The 21603-nt window shown below is 47.1% G+C and overlaps 1 protein-coding gene across 3 annotated transcripts in view; it reads right to left on the reverse strand.

The window, feature by feature from the left end:
• The window catches only part of LOC311587389 (heparan sulfate glucosamine 3-O-sulfotransferase 3A1), a 109315-nt gene that overhangs the window by 43626 nt on the left and 44086 nt on the right, over positions 1–21603 (reverse strand). The window contains exon 1 of one of the 3 annotated variants that reach the window (XM_084764119.1): positions 4941–5014. The exons of the other annotated variants lie outside the window; for them this stretch is intronic. The gene's annotated coding sequence lies outside the window, so the exon portion shown is untranslated. Of the gene's footprint in view, positions 1–4940; positions 5015–21603 lie in introns of those variants that run through there. 3 annotated transcript variants of the gene reach the window in all.

Here is a 21603-nt window from a genome sequence, read left to right on the forward strand (position 1 = left end):
TGCTCAGTGCTGGTGAGGATGTGGGGAGGGAGCCCTTGCTCAGTGCTGGTGAGGATGTGGGGAGGGAGCCTTTGCTCAGTGCTGGTGAGGATGTGGGGAGGGAGCCCTCGCTCAGTGCTGGTGAGGATGTGGGGAGGGAGCCCTTGCTCACTGCTGGTGAGGATGTGGGGAGGGAGCCCTTGCTCAGTGCTGGTGAGGATGTGGGGAGGGAGCCCTTGCTCAGTGCTGGTGAGGATGTGGGGAGGGAGCCCTTGCTGACTGCTGGTGAGGATGTGGGGAGGGAGCCCTTGCTCAGTGCTGGTGAGGATGTGGGGAGGGAGCCCTTGCTCAGTGCTGGTGAGGATGTGGGGAGGGAGCATTTGCTCAGTGCTGGTGAGGATGTGGGGAGGGAGCCCTTGCTCAGTGCTGGTGAGGATGTGGGGAGGGAGCCCTTGCTCAGTGCTGGTGAGGATGTGGGGAGGGAGCATTTGCTCAGTGCTGGTGAGGATGTGGGGAGGGAGCCCTTGTTCAGTGCTGGTGAGGATGTGGGGAGGGAGCATTTGCTCAGTGCTGGTGAGGATGTGGGGAGGGAGCCCTTGCTCAGTGCTGGTGAGGATGTGGGGAGGGAGCCCTTGCTCAGTGCTGGTGAGGATGTGGGGAGGGAGCATTTGCTCAGTGCTGGTGAGGATGTGGGGAGGGAGCCCTTGCTCAGTGCTGGTGAGGATGTGGGGAGGGAGCCCTTGCTCAGTGCTGGTGAGGATGTGGGGAGGTAGCCCTTGTTCACTGCTGGTGAGGATGTGAGGAGGTAGCCCTTGCTCAGTGCTGGTGAGGATGTGGGGAGGGAGCCCTTGCTGACTGCTGGTGAGGATGTGGGGAGGGAGCCCTTGTTCAGTGCTGGTGAGGATGTGGGGAGGGAGCCCTTGTTCAGTGCTGGTGAGGATGTGGGGAGGGAGCCCTTGCTCAGTGCTGGTGAGGATGTGGGGAGGGAGCCCTTGCTCAGTGCTGGTGAGGATGTGGGGAGGGAGCCCTTGCTCAGTGGTGGTGAGGATGTGGGGAGGGAGCCCTTGTTCAGTGCTGGTGAGGATGTGGGGAGGGAGCCCTTGCTCAGTGCTGGTGAGGATGTGGGGAGGGAGCCCTTGCTCAGTGCTGGTGAGGATGTGGGGAGGGAGCCCTTGCTCAGTGCTGGTGAGGATGTGAGGAGGGAGCCCTTGCTCAGTGCTGGTGAGGTTGTGGGGAGGGAGCCCTTGCTCAGTGCTGGTGAGGATGTGGGGAGGGAGCATTTGCTCAGTGCTGGTGAGGATGTGGGGAGGGAGCCCTTGCTCAGTGCTGGTGAGGATGTGGGGAGGGAGCCCTTGCTCAGTGCTGGTGAGGATGTGGGGAGGTAGCCCTTGTTCACTGCTGGTGAGGATGTGAGGAGGTAGCCCTTGCTCAGTGCTGTTGAGGATGTGGGGAGGGAGCCCTTGCTCAGTGCTGGTGAGGATGTGGGGAGGGAGCCCTTGCTCAGTGCTGGTGAGGATGTGGGGAGGGAGCCCTTGCTCACTGCTGGTGAGGATGTGGGGAGGGAGCCCTTGCTCAGTGCTGGTGAGGATGTGAGGAGGGAGCCCTTGCTCAGTGCTGGTGAGGATGTGGGGAGGGAGCATTTGCTCAGTGCTGGTGAGGATGTGGGGAGGGAGCACTTGCTCAGTGCTGGTGAGGATGTGGGGAGGGAGCATTTGCTCAGTGCTGGTGAGGATGTGGGGAGGGAGCATTTGCTCAGTGCTGGTGAGGATGTGGGGAGGGAGCATTTGCTCAGTGCTGGTGAGGATGTGGGGAGGGAGCCCTTGCTCAGTGCTGGTGAGGATGTGGGGAGGGAGCCCTTGCTCAGTGCTGGTGAGGATGTGGGGAGGGAGCCCTTGCTCAGTGCTGGTGAGGATGTGGGGAGGGAGCCCTTGTTCAGTGCTGGTGAGGATGTGGGGAGGGAGCACTTGCTCACTGCTGGTGAGGATGTGAGGAGGGAGCACTTGCTCAGTGCTGGTGAGGATGTGGGGAGGGAGCCCTTGCTCAGTGCTGGTGAGGATGTGGGGAGGGAGCCCTTGCTCAGTGCTGGTGAGGATGTGGGGAGGGAGCCCTTGCTCAGTGCTGGTGAGGATGTGGGGAGGGAGCCCTTGCTCAGTGCTGGTGAGGATGTGGGGAGGGAGCCCTTGCTCAGTGCTGGTGAGGATGTGGGGAGGGAGCCCTTGCTCAGTGCTGGTGAGGATGTGGGGAGGGAGCCCTTGCTCAGTGCTGGTGAGGATGTGAGGAGGGAGCACTTGCTCAGTGCTGGTGAGGTTGTGGGGAGGGAGCCCTTGCTCAGTGCTGGTGAGGATGTGGGGAGGGAGCCCTTGCTCAGTGCTGGTGAGGATGTGGGGAGGGAGCCCTTGCTGACTGCTGGTGAGGATGTGGGGAGGGAGCCCTTGTTCAGTGCTGGTGAGGATGAGGGGAGGGAGCCCTTGCTCAGTGCTGGTGAGGATGTGGGGAGGGAGCCCTTGCTCAGTGCTGGTGAGGATGTGAGGAGGGAGCACTTGCTCAGTGCTGGTGAGGATGTGGGGAGGGAGCCCTTGCTCAGTGCTGGTGAGGATGTGGGGAGGGAGCCCTTGCTCAGTGCTGGTGAGGATGTGGGGAGGGAGCCCTTGCTGACTGCTGGTGAGGATGTGGGGAGGGAGCCCTTGTTCAGTGCTGGTGAGGATGTGGGGAGGGAGCCCTTGCTCAGTGCTGGTGAGGATGTGGGGAGGGAGCCCTTGCTCAGTGCTGGTGAGGATGTGGGGAGGGAGCCCTTGCTGACTGCTGGTGAGGATGTGGGGAGGTAGCCCTTGCTCAGTGCTGGTGAGGATGTGGGGAGGGAGCACTTGCTCAGTGCTGGTGAGGATGTGAGGAGGGAGCACTTGCTCAGTGCTGGTGAGGATGTGGGGAGGGAGCCCTTGCTCAGTGCTGGTGAGGATGTGAGGAGGGAGCCCTTGCTCAGTGCTGGTGAGGATGTGAGGAGGGAGCACTTGCTCAGTGCTGGTGAGGATGTGGGGAGGGAGCCCTTGCTCAGTGCTGGTGAGGATGTGGGGAGGGAGCCCTTGCTCAGTGCTGGTGAGGATGTGGGGAGGGAGCCTTTGCTCAGTGCTGGTGAGGATGTGAGGAGGGAGCCCTTGTTCAGTGCTGGTGAGGATGTGGGGAGGGAGCCCTTGCTCAGTGCTGGTGGCACTGTGAACTAACAGTTACTGCAGAAAATAGACAAGAGAAAAATCTCATTCATAACCACTCATTTATGTTTATTGGTTCATTTTATATTTTCATATAAATAAGATGGATATGGGCATCTAATCTCTAAGAGGCTGATTGTTTGTCTGTACTATTACAAAGATAGTAACTTGTTTCCCACTTAGAAATTCCCCTTTGTCCTCTGTTAGTGTATTGTATACTATTCTGGATTTGTTTTAACTTAATACAGTTTTACTTCAAAATTCTGGGCAAGTGGATTATTCTTTCTTTCTTTCTTTCTTAATTATTTATGTATTTAATATTTTATCTCTTTAAGGCAAGTCTGAAGTTTAGCTTCTACCTTAGACAGTATAAGGTTGTCAAAACAAAATGCCATGAGCCATCCAGGAGACCAAGGAGTCTTCACTCTGAAGGAAAGAATAAAACACAACTCCCTCTCTGGTCTTAGGGCCTAGTTCAAGCAAACTCTACTGAACAAGGTCGTTAAGTTTTACTTTATGGACAGATGACTCAATATGAGTTGGAGGATGCCAGGTGCCCTTGATTAGTTTTTACTGCCAACTTTGCACCGCCTAGAGTCACCTGGGACGGGGCGCCTTGGCAGAACTGTCTTGCTCAGATTAGCCTGTCTCTGTATCTGTGAGGAATGTTCTTGATTCAGTACTAATGTGGGAGGGCACAGCCTGCATTTGCATCAGCCCTAGGCAGGTGGCCCTGGACTGTAAAAAAGCTGGCAGAGGGAGCCAGAGAGGGACCTAATCAGTAGCTTTCCTCCATGGTTTCCACCTCAGTTCTTACTTGAACTCCTCCCCTGACTTCCTTGAGTGATGGACTGTGTGTGTGTGTGTGTGACCCGGAAGTGAAGGCTTATTGACACATTCCTCCCCGAAGTTACTTTAAGTCACAGTGTTTAGCACAGCAACAGAAAAGGAAATGGAACACCCAGACTGATCACAGGAGAAACGGCATCTGGTGGCAGTTGGGAACATGTGACATAAACACATTGAAAACTGGAGCAAGTATGCGATGGTAAAATAAAGTGTGTTAGTGAGCATTCCAGCAATGTGATAAAATGCCCCGGGGCATTTATAAAGCGTTACACCAGGTGACAGGAACATGTACACTGCCCAGCATCATGGCTAACTATGGATATCAATGGCGTGAGGGCGGGTCTAGGCTAGGAGACTGGGGAACAATGGAAGGGAAAGAGAAGTGAAGAGAGAGGTGGGGCTATGAGGAGGGTGGTAGGGTGAAGTAGAAGGGGGGGATGGTCAGGGATATAGGGGGATGAGAGAGAAAAGTCAACAAAAAATAAGCTTTGAGAACCATCTTAATGAAACCTAGTGCTGTGTATACTAACTTAGAAAAACATTTTCTGGGTGGTTTTGTTTGGTTGTGTGGTTGGTTTGTTTTTTCTGAATAGGGTTACTCTGTGTAGACCTGGCTGTCCAAGAATTCAGTCTGGGGACCAGGCTGGCCTCATACTCACAGAGATCCGCCTACCTCCTGCTTGCCCAACATGCACTTCACCCACTGAGTGATCTTCCCAGCACTAGTGATGATGGTTAAAAACCCTTAAGACACAAACATGTCTTCCTTGAGACTATTTTCTGAGGCCGTTGCTTTCTTAAGCCTTATTCAGGTGACGACATGTAATGTCAAATTCCTGTTTTTTCTTTGAGGCAGCCTGTTTGCCCTCTAGATCGCTGTGGGGGTTGGTTTGGGGTTTTTCTTACTTGTTTCCTCTGTGTCTTTTGATTAAATATTTCCTTTTAGAATCAGCAGAGTTTCAGGGCATTTTCATTATTTCTTCCTGATGTCCAGTTAGTCTTTTAAATTGCTAGTTGAACTCTAGAGAAAACAAATTGGATATTTTCTCACTCATTTTATGCTTTAATTGTGCATCACGGAAGGATGGAAGAGGAAGCTATTCTCACTCTGTCTCCTCCAGTTGAGCTTGCCTTTTTAATGACACAGCGTTATGTATGGTCAGGCTTTCCCCCCTGCTGACCTCCAAGGCCAAGAGAGTCGAATCTATATTTGCCTATATTTAGGGCTAAACAGATTATCCTTTGCCCTGCCCCATCCTTGAGTTTTTGTGAAAATCTGGAAGGTTGAAAAGAAGAGAAATACGACTTCCTTTTCTGTGATTTCCTTTGTCAAGTTGAAAGTCAAATAAATATCCTATAGGGAAGAAATAGGGAGTGGGTACAGGAATTAGTGTGCCAAGAAGACAGAACAGAGTGGGCTGTGCTGACCTTGGCTGTCCCCGTTGTGACCTCCAGGACCCTGTGGACCCTGATCTTACCATCTGCAGGCCTGAATGCCACTGACTTACCCTGGTCCTTCTGTCTCGGCAGTGTGATCTCAGGTCTGCCCTGGTCACTGCACTAAAGCCTTATGTCCCTTGCGCCTTGTGCCCTGCTATATGAGCTCCTAGCGGCTTCTCACCTTCCTTCCTAGGAGAGGCGTTCCATTCTTGGCTCCTGGTTTGGTGGTAGTTCCTCAGTACACTCTCTGAATGCTAACTTAGAGAGTTCTTTGGCGTGTGGACAATGGCAGTCTGTGCTTCATCGAAGACAGTATGTTTTCTTTGTTGCTAACCATTGCTTCAGCACGTATTCTAGGATCTTAGAGAAGACCAAACACAGACTATGAAGCCCAAATTGCTACACTGAGCTGGGAGCTACCACCAATTCTCATGTTTTCCATATTTGGGGTTGGATCATGCTATGGATTGGAAGTGTTTATCCCCAACTATTCACTCGCTGGTGGTTTGGTCCCCCAATGTGGTGGCTTCTTTAAGAAGTGGGTCCTAGTAAACGGTTAAGGGGGCTCCAACCTCAGGACTGCATTTGTCTTGATCCAATGGAGTCATACAGGAATGAGAATTCTTCCTAGAAGAGTTGGTGTAAAGACAGGTCACCCATGTGCTTGGCACCTTCTTCACATGACAGTTTCTCTGCCGTGTTGTGAAACAACCCATATAGCTCCAACCAGGCTGCCTGCCTTGCTGATTGTACCTGGAGCCACCAGAACCACTCTCCAAAGCAAACTCTTTGTTCACAAACCCAGTCTCTGGTATTTTGTAATGGCAACAAAAAGCAGCCCAAAGACAGCTTGCAACAAATTTTCATTTCTTTGAGATAGAAATTAAAAAACAAAAAACAAAACAAAACAAAAAACAAACAAACAAACAAAAAACAAAAACTATTCTCTCTAGCACAAGGTTCAGAGGGGCTCACACATTTTGACCTATGGTCTCCCTTCAGGAAGATGTATATTGTATCTGGCAGCATGCAAGGGGCAGAGGCCTCTATGCTAGAGGCCCCTTGACCAACCGCAGGTGCCAGCCCCATGTACACTCCCCATTTTTCCTTCTCTACCCCATGAACCGAGGTTGTTTGTGTGTCAGAACCGTGTGCCAAGGACAGAAAGCAGATGGTCCGAGTCTGTCCCTATCTTCTTCTACCCATCACCTTCAGGCTTGTAAATGGACTCCACCCCCACCTCCCTGTCCCACTGGGGTTTAAAGGCTCAGAACAGAGAGCTGCTATATCCCCAAAATGGTGCTTTAAAGAAAGGCGAGGGAGGGCATGAAACATGATGAAGAAAGAGAGGGGATGCTCCAGGGACATGGAGTTGATTCTGCCTAATTATACTTTTTAAATTGCCCTAATTGTTCTGTTTAATTATTGATGTGGAAAGTGTTTCCTTGTAGAGGGGGAGTTGAGTAATCAAGAGCCCTGAGGACCGGCAGCCAGACATCACCTGCTCTGGGGTTGGTAATTAAGGCATTATCAGTCACCACTCAAGTGGGGCAGGCCCCTGTGGGGCAGCACCCTCCCCCACGAGCAGAAAGATGGCTCCAGCACAGGGCATGCACAGAGACCTTGGAAATGCCCTGAAGTTTCTTCACTGAGAGGAGAGGGGGAGAGAGAGAGAGAGAGACAGAGAGAGAGAGAGGGAGAGAGACAGAGAGAGAGAGAGAGAGACAGAGAGAGAGAGAGGGAGAGAGACAGAGAGAGAGAGACAGAGAGACAGAGAGAGAGAGAGAGAGAGAGAGAGAGAGAGAGAGAGAGAGAGAGAGAGAGAGAGAGACTGACTCTTTGGTTTACTCCTATTCTGCCCACTGACTTTCTTTTGCTAAAACATCTTCCCAGAGCACCACCACCCCACCCTTTCCTGGGCCAGTTTGTGGCTTCCAGTTCCCTTTCATTATCATCTGTAACTGTGTGAGAATTTCAAGTAACAAGAGCCAACTACTTCATGTCAATAAATACTGTTTTTAGCATCTAATAGCACCTCCATGGCCTAGCGCAGGCTTTATTGGGTTTTCTCACTTTCTTACCCAGGATCTATGCCCCTTGGTGGCAGCGGAAGAGGCAGTACCATTAGGGTGGTTAGAAAAGTGGACAGTGAGGTATGCCGTTGCTAACAGAGTACAGATGGGGATGGTTGAACTGGCTGCTAGACTTTGATTTGAGCTCCAGTTCAATGTAGATCAGATCCTACAAAGCAAGGATCTTGTGCTCCAGCATGAAGCCCCTGTTTCCATATCTGCAAAACCAAGGAACCACAGCACAGCAGGGCAGCCAAATGCCTTCATCATCTACCATTCTGAACCTCTGGGCCACAAAATAATTGAGGTAGATCTAGTGAGGGATGTTCATCCCTTGCTATGTTCCTGGATGAAATAGGGTCAACTGACAGGCCCTTGCCAATGGAGCCCTTGGGGGTCATCTCAGCATCTCAGCATACGTTTGACTCCAGGTAATGGTTATCAGTGACAGGACAAGGTAGCAGCATCCAAGACTAGCACTGTGCTAATGTGACAAGGAGGAATCTTTACCTCAGAGCATCACACACAGAGTTTGAAGGAACTCTCTGACTGACCAAGGGCCTGGCCTATCATTCTTCCCTTTCTTCTCTGTTACAGACCCCTCTTTCTGAGTCACATTTCACACTTGCTCTACCACAGGATTTGTTGCTCAGAGAAACCAAATAGTAACAGGCAATGAGTTGAGGGGAAGGGATGAATCCAATAACTGAGAAAGCGGGGATCAAGATCATGGTGGAAGTAGTACTGGAATTTTGCCTTGAATGGAGAATGAGGTTTTGAGAGCAAAACACAAGAGAACAGACATTTCAAGCACAATGGCACACACAAAAGGCTGGCGATGGGAAGAGACAGGAAGTGAGCAGTGATAGAGGGCTGACACTCAACTTCAAAGTGGGGGGTAGCCTGGGGAGGAAATCTAAAAAGGATGGGGTCCAGTGGAAACAGCCACAGCCATTGTAGATGCCCCACCTGTATACTACTATTGGCTTGATCCAACAAAGGAAAATGGTAATCCTGAGAGAATAATGAGCTACCCAGAGCAATAAAGTATATAGAATTCCAGAACACAGACAGCCCCCCTGAAAGATATTTTACTTCTATGTAGGTGGTTTCTTTGAGCGAGTAGCACCTGCTATTTGTTAGGCAGAGAATGAATTGCTTGTCCCTTGGTACGGCGAAATCAATCATATCATAACGTCAATCTATCATGTAAAATTTACTCTCTAGGCTCACATTTTCAAGAGAGAAATTGGCAGCCTACTCATACAGCATAGAAAAGGGCTTGCTCATGGGGTCCTAAAACAATTTTCTTAAGACCAAGTTCTAGCAATAAGACCACCCATCCTAAAAAAGACCTCATTTTATAGACGGTAATTTACATTCATTAAACAAACAACAATAGCAAAAAAAAAAAAAATCCATCTTCACCCAGATTTCAAGCCTATGAACAACGCCCTTTGACTTTTCTTGAGGAATGCTGTCAAGTCACTGCAGTGTGGGAAATGCTATAGGTCACAAAGCCTGCTTGACGCTGCATAAGAATTGCTAGACACCCAACCCTTAAAAAAGACCACTGCAAAATTCTGCTTACTTTAGTTGAATTCGTTTCCCATTTGTATTTGATCACAAAAGCCTCCTGCTTTCCCACTCCTATGAGCGCTGTGGAAAAAAAACACTCCAGGGAATCTATTTAGGAGGTCAGAGGCATTTCACAGCAAACTTTACAGTAGGAAAGGAAACACTGCCTCTGAGTCTCACCTCTTGCTCTTGAACGTGATGTGTCTATCCTCGAGCAGGAGGTTAAAGACGGGGTTTGGTCTCAATCCAGCACATAAACAAACAGTCTTAGCAGATTGGTTATGGAGTAGAGGGGGGAGGGGAAAGCTCACCATTGGAGACACACTTTTGGCCGTATAATAGGAAGTTCAAGGTTTACAGTTGTCCAGATTGCTGAAAAATTGCACAAGAAAGAACAAAGTTGGGGGAAAACTGTATAGCATATTCTTACTGTGTGTGGCCACAAAGCCATATTCTATCCTTACCACATTCAATCTTAATGCAATATTCTCTTGCAAAGCTTTCTGGAGAAGACTAAAATGGTTCGTAAGAAAGCAGTCACTCACACTCATCCAACAGAGCTGGGAAAAAATGCAGTCCCGTGACATCTGCTTTCAAATGAGGCTGAACTAAACTGTAATGGTTGTGTGGAACTACCAGAGAGCCACCCCATGAGGTAAGAGAGTATCAAAGCAGGCAGTCCTACAGCCAACCTCATCTTGTCTACAACAATTGCCCACTATATCAAGATTCAATAGCAGATATGTTTTTGAGATGGCACTGACTGGTACGAGAACACGCCTACCTTCATGTCATGCAAAATGATGGCCCCACCCCCGAAGAATCTCTCATGCTAAGACCTACACAGTTCCAGCTGAAATCTAATTCTGACTTTCACGTTGGAATGAAGTTGAGGAGAAACTGTAGCGATCCTTGTACTTAGACATGTCTGAGTAAAAGATGTCTAAAGATACCAAGTCCCAAGCAGACGGGTTCATGAATTCATAGATCAAAGACAAACATCTCATCAACAACGTCGTAGCTTGCACACACCATCTCTAACAGTGACGAAACCCAACGAAGGCACTGTTAGCTCGACTTTCCAGACAACAAAACAGAGCTCCCTCAACAGTAACAAGAGTGATAGAACTTGAATTCAAGACAGATTTCCAAGACAGCACTGTTTGAAAGTCAGCGGGTGACAGTAGTTTTTACAATCCTATTCAGGCTATCTGCTGTGATATGGATAAAACAGGCTCTTCTCGGGTAGCCTCGGGTTTCTCGTGGTAGCTTCTATTGTAGAAATTACAGGGACTTAACCATCACACAAATTTTAAATTAAATTATAGTCCTGAATCATGGACTTTCTCTGCTTAGTCCCCCTCTCCTGGCCAGAGTCAGTAAAATGTGCAGTCAGACCAAGGGTGAGCCACTCAGTCCTTGCAGTTGCGTGCACAGCTTTCACTTTGAGATAATAAGCCCAAGGCAGGCATTTTCTCTCTACCAGTCAGTGGTTTCACAGCATCAACTCGACTTCCCTTGAGCCCCACCCCTGAGAGCTCATTTGATTGGGCAAGTGAACGTCCTGATTGTTCTATTCTTTCTGGGAAGGAACCCAGTGGGTTTCAGTTCCGATTAATAGAGTCAACACACCGCTGAGTTTCCAACCGGCCAGCCGAGAAGACCAACCTCAAGGTCAGCTCAACATTCAGAATCCAAGAGGATGTGTCTTCTGTGCGAGCCTGACTTATTGATTAATTAATTCAGTCCAGTGCTTGGAGAATTAAAACACACAGTTGAGGTCTGTGTCAACCACCGATTGTGTTTGTCCCAACAGGCAATGATTCATTTGACAAACTTTAGGGTAAAGAACTCACTCTTCCACATCCAGAACTTAGGGTGAGACTGTGAGCATTTTTTTTTCTTGCAGGGCAGTTCCTGCTTGACCATATCCCATTCCCTCTCAGCAGAATGGGGTTCGTAAATGGCTGTTGTATTTGTGGAACATGTGACAGACAGTGGTCTAACTACATCCCAATATCTGGAGAAAAAGACTGAATTGATTTATCCCTGGTAAAAAGTCCTGCAGTCAGGAAAGACCTCCTTGAATGTTAGAAACCTGAATAGAAAAAAAAGTCCAGTCCTCTTCCCCTCCCCCACTCCGTTCCCAGCATCTTTGTTTGAACCGACTCCCTCGAAAAACATGTAAATCTTGGGCCAGACTAAGCAAATCACCTTAAAAAGGAAGGTTAGAGAACTGTTTATTATTTGAAACGTCTCTCCCCAGACCTTGTTTTTGATGAATTGGCTTCAGCTTCATTACTTCATGATATATCTGCCTTGACATTTAATTATACTTACTCCAAACACATTAAGCGAATCAGTCTGAACAGCTTCTTATTAATATGCAAATTTCTCCTTTGAAAACCCATGAATCTGTGAAAAATCTCTTTAGGCTCCCATTAAACCCACTCAGGAAGTTGTATACCTCACACAGACACTTGCCCCATTCACGGACTCCATGATTCAGCGTTTACTAATTGTCCAAGTTAACTATTCTGGCCACATCAAGGGGAGGAGGTAGGGAAGCAAGGGAGGAGGACAGGGAACCAAATGGGATTCAGGAGCTGAACACTTAAAAGATGAATGATCAGAGGACCAGGCTTGAATTAGAGGCTGGTAATTAGAGTCAAAAAATCAAGCCTCATTGGAAGCCCCCTGTCAGCCAGATGAGCTGAGGTGGCCTGCTAGCAGGGTGAGAGCCCTGATGCCTCCCAGCGCTGACTTCCCTGGCAGTTGGTGTTAAAGCTGCAGAGCAGACTGTAAAGCAGGATGCGGGATGCCCACACCCTCTGCCCCACCCAACACAGAGATGGTCTGTGCCCTCCAGAGTGCTGGCTGCACTCAAGCTTATTTCTGGTTGTATTTACAAACGATCTGATTGTTATCTGCAGCACATGGGGATGTAGATAGAGCCGTTCTAGTTAGCACAAGCACGGAGAGATAATGGGGAAAGAGCTTGGAGTTCAGGTTTGTAAAGAGAATCCTGAGGCTGACAAGGGTCAGGGACTTGTCATGAAGAAGAAAGGAGAGTTCCAGAAATTGGGAAATGGAGATCAGAACACGTTCAGATAGGGGCAAGTTCGGTGCTGGGCAACAAGGCCATTAAGGCAATAGAGTGAGAAAACTCATTTTCCAAGAGAATCCGAGACACCAATGTAGATGAGGAATCTAGGCATTTGGAGCTTGGGAGAAAAGCAGTCCTTCGGTTTCTCTGACAGGACACGGAGGATGGAGGTAGGGGACCACCATTTCCTACAGGCCAGCAGAGCGAAGTTTGAAACTGGGGACTTGTGGGCAGTAGGAGAGAGGTGCCTGAGGGCAGCTTACAGCAGCCAGAACACACTGGGGTTCCAGTGTGTCTGTCAGATAGTCCTGGTAAATATATGAAATGGGGTCAGTATGGCACTTTCAAAGTACTTGCAAAGGTATGTAAGCACATGCACTTAGTATAAATGTATATATGCCACTGTGTCCCTGAAGATAATCCAGTATATTCTTCCAACGTTTGTGAGTCAAAGCACACATGCTTGCTTTATATCCAGCACATATAAAACATCATGCTTCATATTATAGCATATATATGTTTTACATGTAGCATGCTACTTTATATTACATCATATCTATATAAACACCACAGAGAGAGAGAGAGAGAGAGAGAGAGAGAGAGAGAGAGATAGTGACAGAGAGACAGAGAGAGAAACACACACACACACACACACACACACACACACACACACACACACACACACACACCCCTAGGATTCAAAAGAATTCATCCAGTGCATGTAATCATCTAATAGACATTTTTGTAGTTCTGAGGCTCAAATTCAGGGCCCCACACATTCCAGGAGAGTCTTCCACTGAGCTTGCTCCTGGCCCTGAAGTGCAGCCCGAGCTGACCTCAAACTCACAATCCTTCTCCTTTGTCTCCTTCGTTTCCTGGATTACTACTTGTGTGCCACCATAGCCTGCTTGGTCTCTCAATTAATTATTGAGGAATTATACCTTCTCTGGACCTCAGTCTCATCATTTCACCTAAAAGGGGTTGAAGAGCATGTGCTTAGTGCTATACAGGAGGACCAAAGCTGACTAAGATAGGTGGAGTTAAGGGAGGGGCTCCACGCATGTGTGCCACCTGAGCAAGCAATCGTGTTCACATGCCAGTCTATGGATGCCCTCAAGCAGCACAGAGAAACTAAGCCCCTAGGTAATGCTCACATTAATGACTTGCTCTAGTCAACGTGTTGCACAAGGTGATTTTCTTGTCCTCACTGCATCCCGAAGGAACAGAGGGATCATTGTCTTAAGTCCTGTCTGGAAAAAAAAGGGTCTGGGACACAGATCCTGCTTTAGAACAATCCCCAGACTTTCAAAGAAAAGACAAGGCCATCAACATGCACAAAGAGTTGTCATAATATGGTTGTGTTTAAATTAGCCTTGTGTGCATCTGTCACTTAAGAGAGGCAGCATCCTTGGCAAAGAGTTCAGATCAGAATAATGAAAACTTAAAGAAATCTAAATGGACCAGTAAAGATGATGTTACTTCCATGGCAATCACTATGGCAACCATCTCCTTGAGCTCTGGGTAGGGTCTGCACGTTGATCAAATAGGGTAACAATGGCCAAAAGGGAAGAAACAAACCAAAACAAAAGTCACATTAACTATAAAGTTCAGGATTGCAATCTCCCTTCCTTTTGAGCTCCACCCTGCCTGTTTCACATCATGTGCTTTGTGATAAATAAAAAAGAAGAAGAAGAAGAAGAAGAAGAAGAAGAAGAAGAAGAAGAAGAAGAAGAAGAAGAGGAGGAGGAGGAGGAGGAGGAGGAGGAGGAGGAGGAGGAGGAGGAGGAGAAGAAGAAGGAGAAGAAGAAGAAGAAGAAGAAGAAGAAGAAGAAGAAGAAGAAGAAGAAGAAGAAGAAGAAGAAGAAGAAAATTTCCCCTTTGTCCACTGTAGGCAGAAGAGCAGGAGAGGACAGTGGTGATGTAGAATCCAAAGTTCAAGTTCCAAATTCTGACTGTACCATTCAGCAGCTGGGCAGACCTGAGTCTTTGCTTCTACAGGTGGATTTATGACAGCATCGTGTTGTTGAGAGATGCAGTAAGAAGGTGCTTGGGACACCTACAAAACAGTTACTGCTGTTAAAAACACTCCCTGAGGACAGGTTGCACTCATCAGAATTTGCCTCTTCACCACAGGTGACTCGCAGAACCACAAAGCACACAGTCAGAACAACAGAGCATACAGTCAGAACTGCAAAGCACACAGTAAGTCAGTACTTCTAATTCCAAAAGGCTCATTCGGTAAAGACTCTAGGAAATGAATGGAGTTATTGACTACTGACTCATTGCTCTCAGGGCAAAGGCAGGGAGTTTCTGGTCTTACTTTTAGGACTATCCAATCCACAGCCTTGTCAATTCATCAACATTGAACAGTGGCATTGTAACATAGGCCTGCAGGACGCTTAGGCCCCATGTGTATCTTCTCCATAAGACACTAGATACCGCATAGCACTTTAGCTGGATGCCATTTCTAACAGCGAGATCACCGAGAAAAGAGTGTGAAAATGTGACAAAGCCATCCCCTGCACAGATAGCCTACAACAATCTGCCACGTGCAATCTGAAGCAGGCCAGTGTTGCTTTGTTCACGCATGCCTGGAATGTCTAGGGACCCAAAGGTTTAGCAGGTGTGTGCATGTACACAGATTGCTAGAACATGGCTCAGCTTTGATCCTGGAGTTGCAGACATGTTTTACTGAGTATGGCAAATCGGTGAGAGAGCAGACCTACTCGTGGGTGGATAGAGTGAAAAGGTGAGATTTAAAACCTGTAAGAACTGGCTAGCTAAACTATGTTGTGTCTGCTCTCCTAGGTGTGTGTGTGTGTGTGTGTGTGTGTGTGTGTGTGTGTGTGTGTGTGTATTTCCCAGTTCCCTGAAGAATGGAGAATTGATGACAAATTGCTTCTACTATGTTGGTCCATAGCTTCTAGAGTTTTCCTGACCAAGAAAAAAGAAAGTCCACAGAATTGTTCTATATTTTCTCATGAGCACCAAAAAGAGACTAGGTGACAGATCAGCAAGTTTTCTGGTGATTTCAGGGTCTTTTCAAAATGGCTCCGAAGCTCCCCAACAAAGGAAGGATGTTTCCCAGCATTCAAAAGTCTAAGTGGTGGGCTTGGATTCAGGGATGTCAGCATCCTTTAAGGATAACTACATCCCATCCCCACTCATTCTCCCTGCTGTTCAGCTTCAGAGCCCAAACTTGAAAGCTGCTTAGGTTTCAAAGCTCTTTTAAAATAAGTGTTAACCACCACACCTACCCAAGACTAACTTTTAATTCACTAAACAGACTAAATTCACTAAAGAGACTTGATGGTCTCTTTCAAATAGGATGGAATATCTTCTCCTTCTTAAAACGGAGCCACCATCTCTCTTCTCCTTACTTCCTGGGTACCAGAGAAGGCATCGTAGCCTTCTCAGAGCTCTGTACACATACATGCCTGGGGTTAGACACATAGAGGGAGTTCTTTGGAATTAAGACTCAGATTCTGTAAACTAAAATCCAACTTTACCAATCACATTGCTTTCTGGACCCACTCACACCCTCAGGGTGACGTCCTATCCAGGGAGCTAACTTTAACACAGGGGGAAGACGTTGCCCTACAGTCAGGAAGTCGGGATGAGGTGTTCGTCCACACAGACGAGGGGCCATGTTGAGAAGGGCTCTGACCTGGCTGAGATGCTCTAGCATTACAGTCTTTAAGTCTCCTAGTCATTCTGAGTGTCCCTCTGCGGGTATGTATGCAGATGTCTGTGTGTGTTTCATGTATGTTCCACGTATGTGCATACATGTGTGCCTATGAAAACCAGGGAGCAACCTTAGGTATCAACCCTCTGACCCCATTCACATTTTTTCCTTTGAGACAGAGCCTCTCCCCAGCTTGGAACTCACCAATAAGGCTAGGCTAGCTGGCCTGCTTTTCCCCAGGAACCATCTGCCTGTCTCCCAGATCTCACTGGTGGGATTTAAAGCATGCAACACCATGTGAGCTCTAGAGATCAAACTCAGTTCTTCCTGTTTGCAAGGCAAGTAGTTTACTGACTGAGCCATCTCCCCAGCCCTCTTCCTAGCCATATCCACCTCCCCAGACTTCCCAATCATTTTAACCAAAACCCTATACTTCTCCTTGTACTCGACTCACAATGGGCCCCCTAATTGTATGAGCATGACTACACAGATTTCTGTCCCGGAGCTTTCCAGCCTGTCCCTCGTTGATTTGGCTGTAGATCTGCAAAGGACAGGAGCTTCTCCGGAACTCTGGTTGCTCACGTACACAGGTCCCTGTGTGGCATGGCCATCCTGCCTCTGCACCTCACTGTTTGCCCAGGTGGGTCATGAGCAGTCTCCCTCTCGTTACCAGAGCCTAGCACACAGGAGTCACAGCTGCAGCTCCATTCTGCACAGGCTCAGTTTACCTTTACAGACAGAATGAGCTAGCTAAAATGCAAGTGATGGATGGAACCCTTTCCTGCATGACGCGGGGCTCTTCACTCACCCTGGCTGCATCATGATGCATTTTTTTAATGCATGTGCATCTTTATATGGCAGCTGGAGACACGGAGCCATCTTATATCATCTGAGGCCAACAGTCTGACTTGGAGTCTGGCTACTTGCCCTGCAATCCATCCTTCCACAGGTCCTTCATCTTCCCGCCTCCCCTCCCACCCCGCCCCCCCACCCCCTTCCCCGTCCTCACTTCTGGGGCAGTCTTCCGCCTGCCCCCATTACATAGCACAAAGGTGAATAAATCAACATGAATCTCTTATTATCTTATTTTCTCTCTGTTCCCTCCTACCTTGTCCTCCCAATCCTGAACGGCTTGAGAGAAATTAATGCCCGTGTCTCCGGCAAATGTATTGCGCCTATAATTCAGTTTTAAAACAAGCCGACTAGCAGTGGCTAAACCTTGGGTAGAAGGTTCATTTTTCACAGGTGTAATTGAATCCTTCCATTACGTTTTTTCTCCCAGGTGTTAAAGACAACTGATGTCTCCCTGAGAACTCTTATAAACTTGTCAGTGGAGGGCAGAGCTGCCTCTGGAAGCCGAAGGAGGCAGGGCAGGATGTGAGAGGGCAGTCCCCATTCGTTGCCTATAGTTCACAGGTCGAAGGTCACGGTGAAGTTCTGGAAGTTGTAAGATTTCTGGATTTCCTCAGTGTCTGCTTGATGCCATCCACATTTGTGTAAAGTTGGAATACCAGCTTAGGTATCATTGTCAAGGAATTTAACGGACTTTTTGAAATAATGCAATAAGCAGTCTAGCAGATTGCTTTGCTCTGCCAAGGTTTTAAAAGGTACTTTCTGCAAACCGAAAGCTCTTGATCTTTACGTTCTAGTCCGCTCTTAGTATTTGAAAAGACGTATCTTTTGCACACTGTGTTTCCACCCATCATAAGTGGGTTTAATCCAATGACTGCCCTGGGATGATGTTTACAGTGGTCCTGGGTAAATAAGATACTTTTGATGTTTACACATAGCTATGTAATTTTCCACATATATGTATTTTGCATTTGACTTATATCATGTTATTCCTAACTGACTTTCAGCCACTTGAACCTGCCACAAGCGATCAGTAAACCATTGACATTGCTTTCTGCTGCTCCCCCCTCTCCTATCCCTCATTGATTTGGCTGTAGATTTGCTTTCTCTCCCAAAGTCCGCTCAGTTTGCCCTGCTTTCTTTATACTTTTTAAAAATCATCTTTTCTTTTTCTTTTTTCTTTTATGGGTTTTTTGAGACAGGGTTTCTCTGTGTAGCCCTGGCTGTTTTTGTAGACAGGGCTGGCCTCGAACTCACGAAGATCCATCTGTCTCTGCCTCCTGAGTGTGCCCTGCTTTCTTTATCATTGTCTCATGCCTGATTTCTGGTCCTCATTTCTACTCCTCCTGTGTTTTGAAATTCTCTTTGTAAACATACGTTTTTATCATATATGGGTGTGCATGTCATAGCACATGGGTGAAGGTCAGAGGACACTTCCAGGCACCAGTTGGGCCATCATTCATCCACAGGGGACCCAAGGTAGAACTCAGGTTGTCAAGATTGGCATCAATTTCCTTTACCCACTGAGCCATCTCCTCAGCGATTGAAATGCTTTAAATAGTAATTCGGTGTCAGCCATTCCCTTATAATGGAAGGTGAAAACCAAGAGCCAGTAAAAACAATGCGGAGTATGAGTCAGGGGTGGTGACGGATGCACTTAATGCCAACACTGCAGAAGCAGAAACAGGTGACTCTCAATGAGTTTGAGGACAACCTGGTCTGTATAGAGAATTCCAGGCCAGCCAGGGCTACATAGCAAGACTCCATCTCAAAGATGTGTTTGCGTGTGTGAGTGTGTGTGTGTGTGTGTGTGTGTGTGTGTGTGTGTGTGTGTTTAGAATATTTGACACTGTGGTCTGCATTGATGACCACTATTATAAAGCCAAGAGCTACATAAAGGGATTCTGGACCATACCTTCCAGCCCGAACATCTGTCTAAGCAGCACAGAAATGCATGCAGGGTCTACCCATTGGAAAGCCCATGGTCTTTTTTCACTAAGTGTCTCTGCAACATCAGGATATGCTAACACAGAAGTGCCTCCATGCAGGAAGGAAAATGGCCCAGGGAGAGTGCACAGAACAAATGTGTAAGGCTTTCCTTGTTAAACACCAGTTATAGCTTTCCATAAAGAAAGTACCACAGAAGGTATGGGTTAAAATAATGCAGAAGCAGTTAGCTACTTGCTTCAGACTCTGAAGTGTTGGGAGGATGCCGGTGAACGTTCACTGTAATTTGGCCGAGAGCTGATCTGGGACTAGCTTGGCTGGCATGGCTTCCCTCCACCCCTGGATCCTCAGCTGTGATGGCTAAAGGGCTCAGGGCAGGTGAGGTCGCTCTCTGTGACAGAACTGTGGTCTCCTTATTTGGTGGTTTGAGGCTCTAAGTGCACCAGATGAAGCTGCCTGGACCCTACACAGTGTTACTTCCACCAAATGCTAATGCAATCATAAGATTAGTTCAATTCAACACAAGCTGAAATAATTAGATTCCAAGTCCTGATGGGAGAACCGGGATGCACACATAGGGTGGGGAGGTGCTGGTGGACCTTGGAGACAGTCAACCCAACTAGCTTTGGGCATCCTTCTACACTCAGATTCTAGCAAGGATACGGACATTAAAGGTCACATGGGTTCTAACGACTTCTGCCCGTTAACATCCCCTCCTCCAAAATGTTTACTTCCCAGGTTGGGGCATTGCAAAGAACATCCTTTACATTTAATGTCACCTAATAGTTTTCCTTCCATCCTTATTCCAAATTCCTTGGAGTTTGAAGCCCACTGGTTGATCTGTCACTGAAAGAGTCAACGTGTATAGGAATTTGATCCCATGCAATTTCTTAAAGTCTACCTCTCAAACTTGAGTAGAGTTTGTGTATGCTGCCTCCTCAAATCAGAGGAGACCTTGGCTTCTAGTGTCACAGGAAAACAAACATGCCAACCATGGTTTCGTTTATAGACAATGGATCATTTCTTATTGAGCTCCTGAGGAATTCTGATGTTGTACAAGCTTTACTGTCCACTTGATTTTAAAGTCACCACCAACTATGAGTAATTAGATTGCCTTGCAGGGTTTCAAGTTTGACATCGTGGGGCTATAATGAGATCATGGCCACTGTTCTCCAGTTGGAACTTGAATCTAAATCTTCTCCACTCAACAGATTTGAGACTTAAAGTACTAACTGTGTCAAGGAAAGTTAGTTACTCAGGATCTACCCTAGATATAAATTAAATATGTCTTTGCATACGAAAATGCAAGGTATTTCTTTTTATTATTAATCAACTTTACTGTCATAACTTATCACAGTGTCCTCGGGTGACAATCCGTAAAGATCTAGTGCTTTGTGTTTCTAAGTCTTAACAATGGGCAGGATAACTTCCCTTTTCTGAGCTCCTATTGGGGATTCAAGGTTGAACAGGAAAGGAGAATTAAATAGAGTCTAGTTGACTTGGGGGGTGGGGGAGGTATCATGGCTAAGAGCCGTTATCCTTGCAAAATGCTTGCCATCAGATAACCCAATCATCTCTTTTGGGTTCAGTTGCCCAAAACTTGCATTTTAAAAACATCATCACATTGTTTTACTGCTCTGAAAAAAGTGCATGTTCAATTGATAAAATATATTTATTTCTTCAGCAACTCTTTCAGCAGTCAGTTTCAAATTTTCCTGCAGTGGGCGAAACCCACCTCCTTCCATCTCTGTCTTTATTCTGGAAGACCATGTATCATTTTCAAAATATTTTTCAAGGAGAGACATGACTTCCTGCTTAAGGGACCATTTTATTCATGCATTTCTGTGGCTCACCAGCAGAATTTGACTGTAGAAGGCCACACTCCTACAGACAAAGCCTCCAGTATATCCTCTAGGACCGTTTTGATGCTCATCCCCCAAGGACTACTCAGAAGAGAGAAATGGGAAGTGAGGGGTCCCAGGCCCCACATTCTTATTTAAACAGAGAAACCCACTTTTATCAGTTTTGTTCATTTTCCCTTCAGTATAAAATTCCATTTGAACTAAGAGTTCTCAGGTCATGAACCATATGAAAGCAACCGAGCAAGGTAACACATGTGGGTTTGCAAATCCTGCAAAATCCATTTATACATTGTGATATAATTCTCCCTACTGCTGCTATGAAAGACTTTTTTTAAAAACTGAGAGCTATGATGTAAGCGCTTCAGACTGACCTCTCTATCCCCAAAGGCCTCCTTGGAGGTTCTACTATGTGGTTTGAATGAGTTTTGAGTGGATGCCAAAGATTTTCAGTCTCCTCAGCTCAAGGGGCTAAAAAGCCAGGCCAGGGGGGAAATCCCAGCTGTAAAGTTTGAAAAAAAAACCCTCTGATGTTAATTCTGACCCATGTGCCAGTTTGCTTCCCTGGCAGGTGACGCCAAGTAATCTCACCCTAGACTTCTTAATCCGTGTTCTACTAATGGATTTTTATCCATAGCTCCAAAGGTTACAAATTAAAGACCCCATTCCATCTCTTTTCATTAAATTATTCTAACCTCATCCTGGGTAATTCATCACTGTCTCTCTGGCTCTTGGTAGAACATGTTGGGAGTGGAAGAACCAGTTTACATGGTCATCATCTCGACCTTCCACACCCATCCTAAGAACAAAGTCTTTGAGTCCACCTCTTAGAGGCGAACGGGATTCCTGTGGTGTTACATCCTGGGCTTCAGCAGTCAGGCCCAAGAGTCCTGTGAACTGTGACAATACGCTTTTTAATGGCATCATATCCCTGTTTTTTCCCTCAAGTTTTCCATGTCATTTGAGGTTGTGCCTTTGAACATCTTGGCCAGAGGATCATCTGTTGGCTGTGCACACAAATCCTGACTAG

The sequence above is a fragment of the Acomys minous genome, assembly GCF_964271855.1.
Source record: "Acomys minous genome assembly, chromosome: 16".
Taxonomy (NCBI): Eukaryota; Metazoa; Chordata; class Mammalia; order Rodentia; family Muridae; genus Acomys; species Acomys minous.